Below are 11,770 nucleotides of genomic sequence, written 5' to 3' on the forward strand. Positions count from 1 at the left end.
GGGGAGGATGTGGAGAAAGGGGAACCCTCTTGTGCTGTTGGTGGGAATGTGAACTGGTGCAGCCACTCTGGAAAACTGTGTGGAGGTTCCTCAAAGGGTTCAAAATAGATCTGCCCTAGACCCAGCAATTGCACTGCTGGGGATTTACCCCAAAGATACAGATGCAGTGAAATGCCGAGACACCTGCACCCCGATGTTTATAGCAGCGATGTCCACAATAGCCAAACTGTGGAAGGAGCCTCGGTGTCCATCGAAAGATGAATGGATAAAGAAGCTGTGGTCTACGTATACACTGGAATATTCCTCAGCCATTAGAAACAACAAATACCCACCATTTGCTTCAACGTGGATGGAACTGGAGGGTATGATGCTGAGTGAAGTAAGTCAATCAGAAAAGGACAAACTTTATATGGTCTCATTCATTTGGGGAATATAAAAAATAGTGAAATTGAATAAAGGAGAAAGGAGGGAAAATGAGTGGAAAATATCAGTGAGGGTGATGAAAGACTCCTAACTCTGGGAAATGAACAAGGGGTGGTGGAAGGGGAGGTGGGTGAGGGTTGGGGTGACTGGGTGATGGGCACTGAGGGGGGCACTGGACGGGATGAGCACTGGGGGTTATACTATATGTTGGCAAATCGAACCTCAATAAAAAAAATACAAAAAAAAAATACAGGAGGACCTAATACATACAGCAGGTGGCATCAGCAGCAAGGGCTGTGCTTAGACTGGAAGGGGTTGTGTTGATGCAAGAACATGTCAGTCACCGGAACAGCAGTGGGTATCTCAGAACAAAGTGGTAGAGTCACATCCAACATGAGTACGGATGGCAAGCACAGAGGTGCTTTTATTCAGAGCAAGTGCCAGAGTATGAAAAAATAATTTTGGTCTTAATCAACCTTGGAGCAAAGGTTGGCAAACACCTTCTGTAAAGGGTCATCATATGGCAAATTTTTAAGTTGTTTGGGTCACAAAGTCTCTGTCACAAGTATGCAAAGTAGCTGGAAAGCAACTATAGACGTAAAGGAGTACAAGTGGCTGTGTTCCAATAACATCTCATTTGGGAAAACAGATAACAGCCAGATTTGGCCCATGAAGTGTAGTTTGCAGTCCCTGGATCAGGGCTCAATATATTGAAGATGAGATGGCAGTGTCACAGGTGGTGGATGGAACAGAGCTGATTGTGCTTGGCACAGAAGTGACAGCATCTGACAAATTGGGATGTTTGTCACAGAGTTGAGGTGAGTTCCCTCTAGGTTCTGCCTAGAACCTAGGCATTCATCACTTCTGTGATGGAATATAATGAGCTTGTGTGTGTGTGTGTGTGTGTGTGTGTGTGTGTGTGTGTGTGTGTGTAGGGGGGATACTTGCAAAGAAGTGTTTCTGGTTGGGTTAGAAATGGACAATGAACAAAAGAAGGTGAGACAGAGTAGAAATGAATAGGATTCAAGAAGAGGGAGCAGAAGTATAGGAGTGGTAGCTTGACTAGAGTCTAGAGCAGAAATGACAGAAACGGGCAAAAAGATGATGGTTAACACTGGAGGTAAATGTGTGTGCTTAGAGAAGAGATGGTGGTCAGTACCTGATATAGCTGTGTTGGTGATGGACTGAATAGAAAAGTCAATGGCTTTGGTGAGCACTGAGGTGATGGAAGAGTCTGTGAAAGGTTCAGAGACACTGGTGGGGACTGTGGAGACTGTGGGGACCCCAGAGGCAGAAGTAGAGACTAGGGTGGGTGATGAGGCCAAAGCGAAAGATGTTGTGGTGGGTCCAGAAGGTGATATGGAAGTTTTGGTCCCCAGAATCTGTGGAAGAAAATATGATGGGCCCAGATGCTGAGACAGAAAGTGTGGTGCTCTGTGGTTGAGACAGTCAGGGTCTCTGCAGACGGAATTGTTGTGGAGAGCACAAACTCTCCAAGCATCACAAAAATTTTAGTGGATACTGTCAGGGCCTCAGAGGCTATGGTAGAGGCCACGGTGTTGTCAGAGAGATCAGTTGATGCTTTAGTGGTCTCAGTGGTGGTGGTGGAGGCCATGGTAATCTCAAAAACTGTGTTCTTAGAGCCTGTAATGGGCCCACATATAATTGTGGAGGCCATGGTGGTCTCAGAGACCTTGGTAGAGGCCCCAGAGGCCTCAAAGTCTGGGATAGAGGCTGTCATTGGCATGGATGCTGTAATGCTGCACCTGAGGGCCTCTGAAGTTGTTTGAGAGACTAGGATAGTTGAAGAACTTATGTTGATTTCAGAGGCTATGCTGAAGGCTGTGGTTAGAATGGACCTTGTGGTGGAGGAGTAATTATCTTGAAAGCTGTGCTGGGAGCACTGGTGGTCTCAGAGTCTGTGGTGATAAGTATGATGGGCATAGATGTTATGGAAGAACCCAGAGTGGTCTCAGAAGTAATGTTGGAGACCATGGTGGTCTCAGAGACTGTTGTGTTCTTAGCACCTGTAGTAGAAGCTATGGGGAGCAGAGATATTATTGTGGAAGATGTGGTGGTCTCAGAGACTATGCTGAAGGCCACAGTGGACTCAAAAGCTAGTAGGGCTACTAGCATGTAGTAGAGACTATCATGGCTGGAGATGCTATGGTGGAGGATCTGGTGGTATTAAAGGTGGTGGGAGGGACCATGGTGAAGTCAGAATCTTTGGTGGTCTCAGAGGCTGTGGTAGTTTCAGAGGCTATGGCAGAGAATGTGGTGGGCATGGATGCTGTAGTGGTTTCAGCAGGTCTTACCACACTTGTGGGAGGCACAGACTCTGAAGCTGTGACAGAGGCTTTAGTGAAGACCCTAGTCATCTCTGAGGCTGTGGTAGAGGCCAGAGTGCTCTCAGAAGCTTCCATGGAAACCAACGTGTTCTCAGCATTGGTAGTGGAGGCCATGGTGGTATTAGAGGCTGTTGTGGTCTTAGAGCTTATTTTAAGGGTATCCATGGGCCCAGGCATTATTATGGAAGACATGGTATGGTAGTCTCAGAGACCATGATGAAGAGCACAGTGCATTCAGAGGCTGAGGTGATCTCAAAGGCAGTGTTGGAGAAAGTGGTTGACACAGACATGGTAGTGGAAGGTGGGATGATCTCAGGGGCTGTAGTAGAAGCTATGGTGGCATCCAAGTTTATGGAGATTTCAGAGGTGAAGGAGGATGCCATTGTGGGCACACATATTGATGTGGAGGGCATGGTGATCTCAGAGCCTATGCTGGAGAGACTCTGCAGTGGCATTTGAAGCTGCAGTGGAATCTATGGTGGCCCTAGGGCTTGTGGTGATTTCCGAGGTCATAGTGAAGACTGTGGTGGGCACATATGTCATCATGGAGGAAGAGGTGCTCTCAGAGCCTGTGATGGGCTTGGCAGTTATTGGGGTGACTAAGGAGGGCACGGACTTAGTGTTTGTCACAAGGGTTTTAATGGAAACGGTAGTGGTATCGGGGGCTGCGTTAGAGGTCATAGTGGGTACAGAGGCTGTGGTGGAGACAGCGATGGCCTGACAGGCTGAGTTGCTCTGAGGCCTACGGAGGAGTCCGTCATGGAGACCCACTGTGTGGTGGCCCCTGGGGCTGCAGTGGTCTTGGTTGTGTGCCTAGAAGCTGTGATAAGGGACATGGAGGGCTCAGAGGCTGTGCTGGGCCCAGGAGCTATAGTCCTCCTTAAAGTATATTAATTTTTATTCAGGAATCATTCTCACTTTTGCATTTATTTTAAAGATTTTTTTAAAAAAGTAATATCTATGCCTGATGTAGGGCTTGAACTCACAACACCGAGATCAAGAGTCGTATGCTTGGGGCACCTGGGTGGCTCAGTGGGTTAAGCATCTGACTTCAGCTCAGGTCATGACCTCAGAGTCCTGGGATGGAGCCCCGTGTGGGCTCTGTGCTCAACAGGGAGTCTGCTTCTCCCTCTCCCTCTGCCCCTCCTCTTGCTTGTGCCTTCTCTCTGTGTCTCTCATATAAATAAATAAAATCTTAAAAAAAAAAAAAAGTTGCACTCTCCACTGACTGCTGGACCGACCAAGCCACCCAGGCACCCCAATTTGTGCATTTTTTAAATTTAATTGGGAGCATTGCCCATCTTTGTCATTCCTGTGTCTGTTGAGTCAGCAGAACTATGTTACCCATGCATGTGGAAGCATGCACCTTATAGGGTGAAGCTATGATAGTTCTTTCCTCTTCCTTTTTTTTAATTTTATTTTTATGCAGATGTCATGGGCATGACTACTGACTCAACTATGCTGTTGAATGAATGAATCATTTGATCTCTGTGCTTTCCTCTTTCCTCAAGAATTTTACTAATCAGAATCCTCAGGTTTTGGTTTTTGTGGGTTTTTTTCTCACTCTATGTGCCTAGGTGAATCATCTCATTTAACACATGCTAAGGAGGCAACACAAACAGAAACTGCATATCATCTCTCTAACACTAAGGATTGTTGGAGCTCAGATAAAGGAGAAAATGTGTTGTTCAAAAACATAGAGGTCATGTGGACAGATCTCAGAAGCACTCCCTAAGCTAGGTGGAAGTAAGGAGACGTCACACCAAAAAGGGAGGGCACTTGAGCAGAGACCCCCTTCACTCTCTGGGACTCTCATACTGTCCCTGCCTGAGGAGAGCTTATGGGTTGTTATGCATGAAAGGAAGGCAGTCAGGCTGTAAATTGGATAAGGCCAGATGTTGCTGGGTCTCTTGAGGCAGTCAAGGTCAGAACTGATGATGTGTTAGGCAGTAGTAAAAAGTTCTCTCAGTAAAGAGACACGAGAAAATGGTAGGGGGAGATACTTGGGATGATTTCTTTCTTTCCTTTATTTACTTTTTAAAAAGTATAAAGTGCTAGAACAAGTAGTAGCAGTGGGAATGGATTAGAGAAGAATCTAGGAGATTCTTGATTGCTCTAAGTTCCTCTCTGATAGGCATTCTCTGTGTCTAGAACTTCTCATTCATTCATTCGAAAATATTCCTTAAGAAGCTTCCATAAGGCATGTGGTATTTCAGGCATGGGACATAGTGGTAAAAAATTAGGTAGGAAGCTCTCCCAAGTAAGGGAGAAAGGCAATGAATAAGTAAATAGGTAACATCAGAAACAAAGAAACAAAAATCTGTAAAACTCTAACTAGGGCTCTTTCAGGGCCCAAAAGGAAGAGGCCCTCTTGATCTTAACGTGAGGGAGAGACTGTGGAATGGTGGGTCAAAAGAGAAATGAAGAGCTAGAACATCTTACCAAAGGAGAGAAATACCTGAAAACTGCTTTTAAAAAAAAATGCAAGCCAGATTATGACAGTACCACTTCTGAATATGGAAAAGAAAATCTTCTGAGCAACAGGCATAATGTTGAAGGAGATGCAGAAACTACGAACTAATGCAGGTGCTTGGGTGGCTCCGTTGGTTAAGTGTCTGACTTTTGGTTTCAGCTCGGGTCATGATCTCATGGGTCGTGAGCCCATGTCGGGCTCCTTGCTTAGTAAGGAGTCTGCTTAAAGATTCTCACCCTCTGCCCCTCCCCCCACTCACGAGAAAAGCGCTCTACACAGCATCCCTGTAGGCATTGGAACTATAGGCACTAGAACTAGCTGGAAAGCTCATAGAAAATGTAGATCCGGAAAAGTCTGCACAATTCCATCAGCAGCCAACATATTTGAAAATGAGGACCAGTTCCACAGGCAGTTGAAGGCTTAGGGCAGGGCTCTAGACTGCTGGCACAAGAATTGACCAGGGAGCAGTGTATTCAGAAAAGAAAAACATTTATAAGGACATTAAGAACTATTCGCCTGGTTATAAGAAAACGGTTGCTCAAGTCTTAGTTCACATATTCAGAAATGGCCACAGAAAGGGGCTTCAGGGAGAGGTCTAGCACACCAGGTGCCCATGGAGGTCACAGCTGTGTTGCCCTAGCACAGCTTCTGGAAGGATATGACCAGAAAGGCCAAGCTGCACCATCGGAGGTCCCTACCCATATTTCAAGTACCTGGACAGCAACAAGGTGAAACCGGGCCTGAGCGTGGTGATTCCAGGAGGCGGAATCAGGAAGAAGTCACCAGCAATGGTTGCACAACCATGTGCGTGTACTTAATGCCACTGAACTGTACACTTTAAAAATGGTTAAAATGGTAAATTTATGTTATGTATATTTTACTACAATACAAGTTTTGAGAAAGAGAAAGGAGGAGGAGGAAGAGGAAATCAGCCACATCACCAGAGGCCCAGCCTGACGGTGTCCCCACCACAGAGCTGATGAAGAGGAAGGTGCATATTCAGAAAACTCTGCTAGCATTCTGCTTTGCAAAAAGAAAAGGAAGAATTCTGGAATGCCATCTCCTGGACTGGGAACCTACTGAAGAGCATTCCATACTTCCCTGTGGCTGTGCCTGGCAATGCTAACAAGGACTGCAATTTTTAGTTGCCCATTTCCCAAATCGCTGGTCTGCACCTGCTACCTGTGAAACATTTTTAAAATTCTTTCCGTAAGAGCTTTCTTAAGACACAAGCAGGAGTTAACAGCAAATGTGCTGTCATGTTTTAACACAGCTGATTTTTAAATTTGTGAGCCAAATGCTAGATAAATTATGTTCTGAGAAACTAAGGTAATATGCTTGGATTATTCTCTCTTGGGCTTGTGTAATTTGCTATCAGAGAATTTATTTTTCGTTTTATTTAGTAATTGCTGCTGAAAATGAGGTTAACTGATAAGAAAATTAGAAATTTAAAATTGTGTTTTGTTTTGAAAAGGATATTAATTCCACATGATATTGGATACATATACATTATTAAGTCTTTTCAGAGGCAAAATTGGGACAGGAAACTATTTTGAGTCTTGTAATATTACTTAGCCCAATAAAAGATGCATTTAAGGTCTTTGTTAAAAATCTATAAATATAAAAAAAAATCTATAAATAACAATATAATATGAATGTGTGATGTTTAAGTCTGTAGGTGTAAATAACAGGAGAAAAACTTAAAGTTAAGAGTTGCCACCTCTGGATAGCAAACATCAGATGTGAAGGGGGCAGGTGCAACAGAGATAGCTATTTTTTGTAATGAATCTATAGGACAACTGGACTTTAAAACTATTCACATGAATTACTCTGATAAAATTTGCAAAGGAAATATATATACAGTGAATAGAAGATGAGAAAATAGAGATTGTGTTTTTAGGAATGATTTCAAGAAACTTGGCAATGACAGAGGGCAGAGCTGGGAAAAATATGGGCTTGTTAAGATGGATGCTGGAAGAACAGAACTTTTCAAAGTGTGGCCCCTGGCCCAGAGGCTTCAAGATTGGTTGGGAGCTTGTTAAAATGCAGATCCCAGCCCCAACCCCAAACTTACTGACTCAGGAACCCCAAGGGACAGGGGCCAAAACCTACATTTTAGAAATAATATCGCATATATGCAATGAAATATTATTTAGCCATAAAAAAGGAAATCCTGCCATTTGTGACAACATGGATGGACCTTGAAGGCATTATGCTAAGGGAAGTAAGTCAAAGAGAAAGACAAATACTGAATGATCTCACTTATATGTGGATGCTATAACAAAACAGCTCATAGATACAGAGAACAGATTGGTGGTTACCAGAGGCAGGGGGTGGGAGTGGGCAAAATGAGTAAAAAGGATCATAAGGTACAACTTCCAGTTATAAGATAAGTAAGTCTTGGGGATGTAATGTACTGCATGGTGACTATAGTTAATAATACCGTGTTGTATATTTCAAAGTTACACAGAGTGTAGATCTTAAGTTTTCAACACACACATGCAAAAATTGCAATTATATGTGGTGATGGATGTTAACTAGGCTTATTGTGGTGATCATGTCTCAATATATACAAATATCTAATCATTTTGTTATACACTTGAAACTAATATAATGTTGTATATCAATTGTACCTCAATAAAAAAGATTTTTTAATAAATAAATAAGTAGACAAATAGAATCTCTTACTGCTGATTCTTGTGCACACTGTTCTAGAGCGTGGATGCCAATGGGAAGGACCTGGAGAAGAAGGGGAAGTAGACAGAGTGTTGGGGAGGGGGTTAGAAACCTACGGAAAGGTGGGATCCCTGGGTGGCGCAGCGGTTTGGCGCCTGCCTTTGGCTCAGGGCGCGATCCTGGAGACCCGGGATCGAATCCCACGTCAGGCTCCCGGTGCATGGAGCCTGCTTCTCTCTCTGCCTGTGTCTCTGCCTCTCTCTCTCTCTCTCTCTGAGTGTGACTATCGTAAATAAATAAATTAAAAAAAAAAAAAAAAAAAAAGAAACCTACGGAAAGGGGATCCTTGGGTGGCGCAGCGGTTTGGCGCTTGCCTTTGGCCCAGGGCGCGATCCTGGAGACCCGGGATCAAATCCCACGTCAGGCTCCCAGTGCATGGAGCCTGCTTCTCCCTCTGCCTGTGTCTCTGCCTCTCTCTCTCTCTCACTGCGTGCCTATCATAAATAAATAAAAAAAAAAGAAACCTACGGAAAGGCAAGACAGGTTAGAAGGACTCCTCCAATGTTAAGAGGGATCAGGGAGGGAGAGAATGGATGCAGATGAGGGAAATTGTAGAGACCTGATGGTGGGAAGATGAGGCGGTGCCTGTTAGCATTTTTTGCACACTTGTAACTCTTCTGTATTTATGTGTCATTCCTTGTGTGATATCTGCCTTTCCCAGTGGACTGTGAGATCCCTAAGGCAGGGCCTGTTGTTGCTTTGTTCACTGATGTATCTTCAGATCTAGCATGGAAGAAATGCTCCAAAAATGTTTGCTGGACAAACATGTTCAATATGACATGACATCTAAGTGAAGTTGTTATGGGAAAAATAAGCCTGGAAATACAGGACTGGATTTCAGAGCAAATACAGGCTAGAGATGAGTCTGGAAGCTATCTGCAGTAATAATGGTTCAAGCTGAAGGAGTTCGCAGAGAGACCGGGAGGAGGAAGAGAAGAGAATGTGCAAGACAACAGTCTCCAGGGCAGAGTCACTGGGAGACACCAGAGAGAGGGCACAAGAAAAATAAAATATCAATGATTGCACACTACATATGAAACTAAGTATGTACTTTATGTTGGCTAATCGAATTTAAATTTTAAAAAAGAAACAAATATCAAAGGAAAAAGAAAAAAACACCATCCAAAAGTCCTTTTGTTCATTTAACCCAGGCCTGTTCCTATCAAATCCACACCTACCTGGCCTACTCCCTTTTCAGGCATTCCATCCTACAGTGGAAATGAAGAGCCTTTATAAGTTATTTGGCATTGGTTTTATTTCTTATTTTATTTTTTTAAGATTTTATTCATTTATTCATGAAGACACACAGAGAGAGGCAGAGACACAGGCAGAGGGAGAAGCAGGCTCCCTGCAGGGAGCCCGATATGGGACTCGATCCCAGCACCCCAGGATCACGCCCTGAGCCAAAGGCAGACACTCAACCACTGAGCCGCCCAGGTGCCTCTGGCATTGGTTTTAATCATTAAAATTAAATGATTAGGCACCTGGGCGGCTCAGTGGTTGAGTGTCTGCCTTCGGCTCAGGGCGTGATCCCGGGGTCCTGGGTCCTGGGATTGAGTCCCGCATTGGGCTCTTCGCAGGAAGCCTGCTTCTCCCTCTGCCTATGTCTCTGCCTCTCTGTGTGCCTCTCATGAATTAAAAAATAAAATCTTAAAATCTTAAAAATAAAATCTTAAATAAAATCAGAATGCCTGGGTTCTACAGCAGGAGTGGGCTGCAGAGGGCAAGTTGATGTCTGGACTCTCATTAGGACATGAAGTTTCAAGAAGAATTAAAAGCTTACTAGGGCCAGGGTTGTGGGATCAGTAAGATCAGTTGGGATAAGTTACATGGTAGAAGGAAGCCAAGGACTGGAACAGCTGAACTCTTGGGTTCCAACACTTTCTGTACAATATGCCCGGCTCACTTTGCTGTCTCACTTGGCCATTGCTGTGGGCTTTATAGTTGCTGCTGGGGGCGGCTGGGGGCAGGGGAGGTACATAACTTTTGGGCCCCTTCTCTCCAGGGAGAGGCATCTCTGACAATTTAGACAGGTAGGAACAGGGAAGGAGAGAGAGCAAGAGACTCAACATGTCAGAGGAAAGGAGACCCATCACTGGGACCAGAAGTCAGCAAAAACCTGTTTTCTCTGGGGATGTCTTATTTCTGGAACAGAGGCCTTTGTAGGAGGCAGAAGTGAGAAAAATGAGGATGACTGGGCCCCAGGTCATTGGATCTTCTTACCACACCAGCAGTCACTGTCCAGAAACAGGTGTGCTGGCACAGTCAGCTGCAAGGGGCACTGGTGCTGGCACAGAGGGCAGAGCACTGTGACTGAGTCCAGTGAATGAGTCTCAGAAGGTAACAGAGGCTGTCAGGACAGACCCTGGCCCAGTGGGGTCAGAAGAACGGAACTCTGGGAAGTCCAAGGGGCTGAAAGGGGAGACCTGGCCTCTGGAAGAAGGAGCTGGATGCTGTCTTGCACAAACCTCAATACACTTTGTTCCTTAGATGGTCCCTATAACATCCCACCCATCCAGGTCCCGCTGCCACGTTACACTAAGGAACAAAGTGTAATTGAAAGTGAAGTGAAATTGAGTTGGGAGAAGAACTCTGATCCCAGAGCCGTATGGGTTTGAACAAGGTACTTCCCTGAGTCTTGGTTTTGCCACCTGTACACAAGTGTACTAAAGGAGAGTTCTTGGAGGATTGAAACCCATGCTGCGGTGAAAACTTCCCTTTAGTCCGGAGGTTTGCGGGTGGGGGGAGCGCACCGCCAGAGTCTGAGGCTGTGCCAGCTTGGGCAGGTGCGCCCAGGCTCCTTCCGGTGCTGGAGCAGCGGGGGGCACCCGGGGCAGTGCTGGGGGCTCCCCTAGGCCAAGTGGAGCCTAGAGGGAAGGGAGGGCCGAGGCTTCGAGGCCCCGGAGCTCACCTCCTCACCTCTCTGCCCTCACGCTGGGCGCCCACCTCAGCTCCAGGGGTCTTGGGCATTGATCTCTCCTGAGGGGGTCTGGGTGGGGTGTGGTGTTTAGCTTGTAAGGAAGGAGCCATTCCCTCCTTACCCCTCATCATTCACTTTTCTCTAATGAGAGCCCATCCCTGGAGCTTGTCAGAGGGTTTCTCCCTAGATTTCCAAGTGAGCATCAGGGAGAAAGAAGGGAGAAGGGAGACTGTTAGCCACTGTGTTCGGGCTCATAGTTCCTGTTACATTTGGAGAAACTTCCACACTCCCAGAACATATACCCCTTGACCCCCAATGCTCCAGTTGGGTGCCTTGGTGGAAAGGCATTAGGTTGGATGTTTGACACTCTGGTGGGGGGCGCTCAGAGATGTTCTTGCTTAGTTTGGTTTTGTTTTTTAAATTAGGTCCAGGCTGCAGAAATTCAATGATTAGAAGCTAGGGATAGGCGGTATCTGCTTTCTTCTGAGAACCAGTGACACTCCTGTCCTGGCAGCTGACACATGCTCAGTCACCATTTGCCCAGATGACTAAAAACCTGGCATCCTTGTCCTTTTTTTCTCAGGCACCCCAGCCCTCTTCCAGAACCAGGTGTCCCCCTCTGCCTCAAGGCTCCTTCCAGGGACCTAAGTCTGGGGCCCCTCTGACATCTGGAATGCCACCATTCTGATTCAAGATATAATTCTGCCTTTAGCAGAGCAGAACTCTGGTGGGAGATTCAGAGGTATCCACCCAACCTGGAGTGGACCCTGGTAAATAACTCAGTGACAAGGAGTGTCCATGTTAGGACCACTGTTCATGGTAGACTTCTAGCTTCCTGCAAATGAGAATGCCAAAAGTAGCAAAAAGCAC

The 11,770-nt window shown here is 45.6% G+C and overlaps 1 pseudogene; it reads left to right on the forward strand.

Moving 5' to 3' along the window:
• Window positions 1-3,246: 3,246 nt before the first annotated feature.
• Window positions 3,247-6,327, forward strand: LOC140636433 (gamma-soluble NSF attachment protein pseudogene; annotated as a pseudogene).
• Window positions 6,328-11,770: the final 5,443 nt, after the last annotated feature.

This window comes from Canis lupus, chromosome 7 (genome assembly GCF_048164855.1).
Source record: "Canis lupus baileyi chromosome 7, mCanLup2.hap1, whole genome shotgun sequence".
Taxonomy (NCBI): domain Eukaryota; kingdom Metazoa; phylum Chordata; class Mammalia; order Carnivora; family Canidae; genus Canis; species Canis lupus.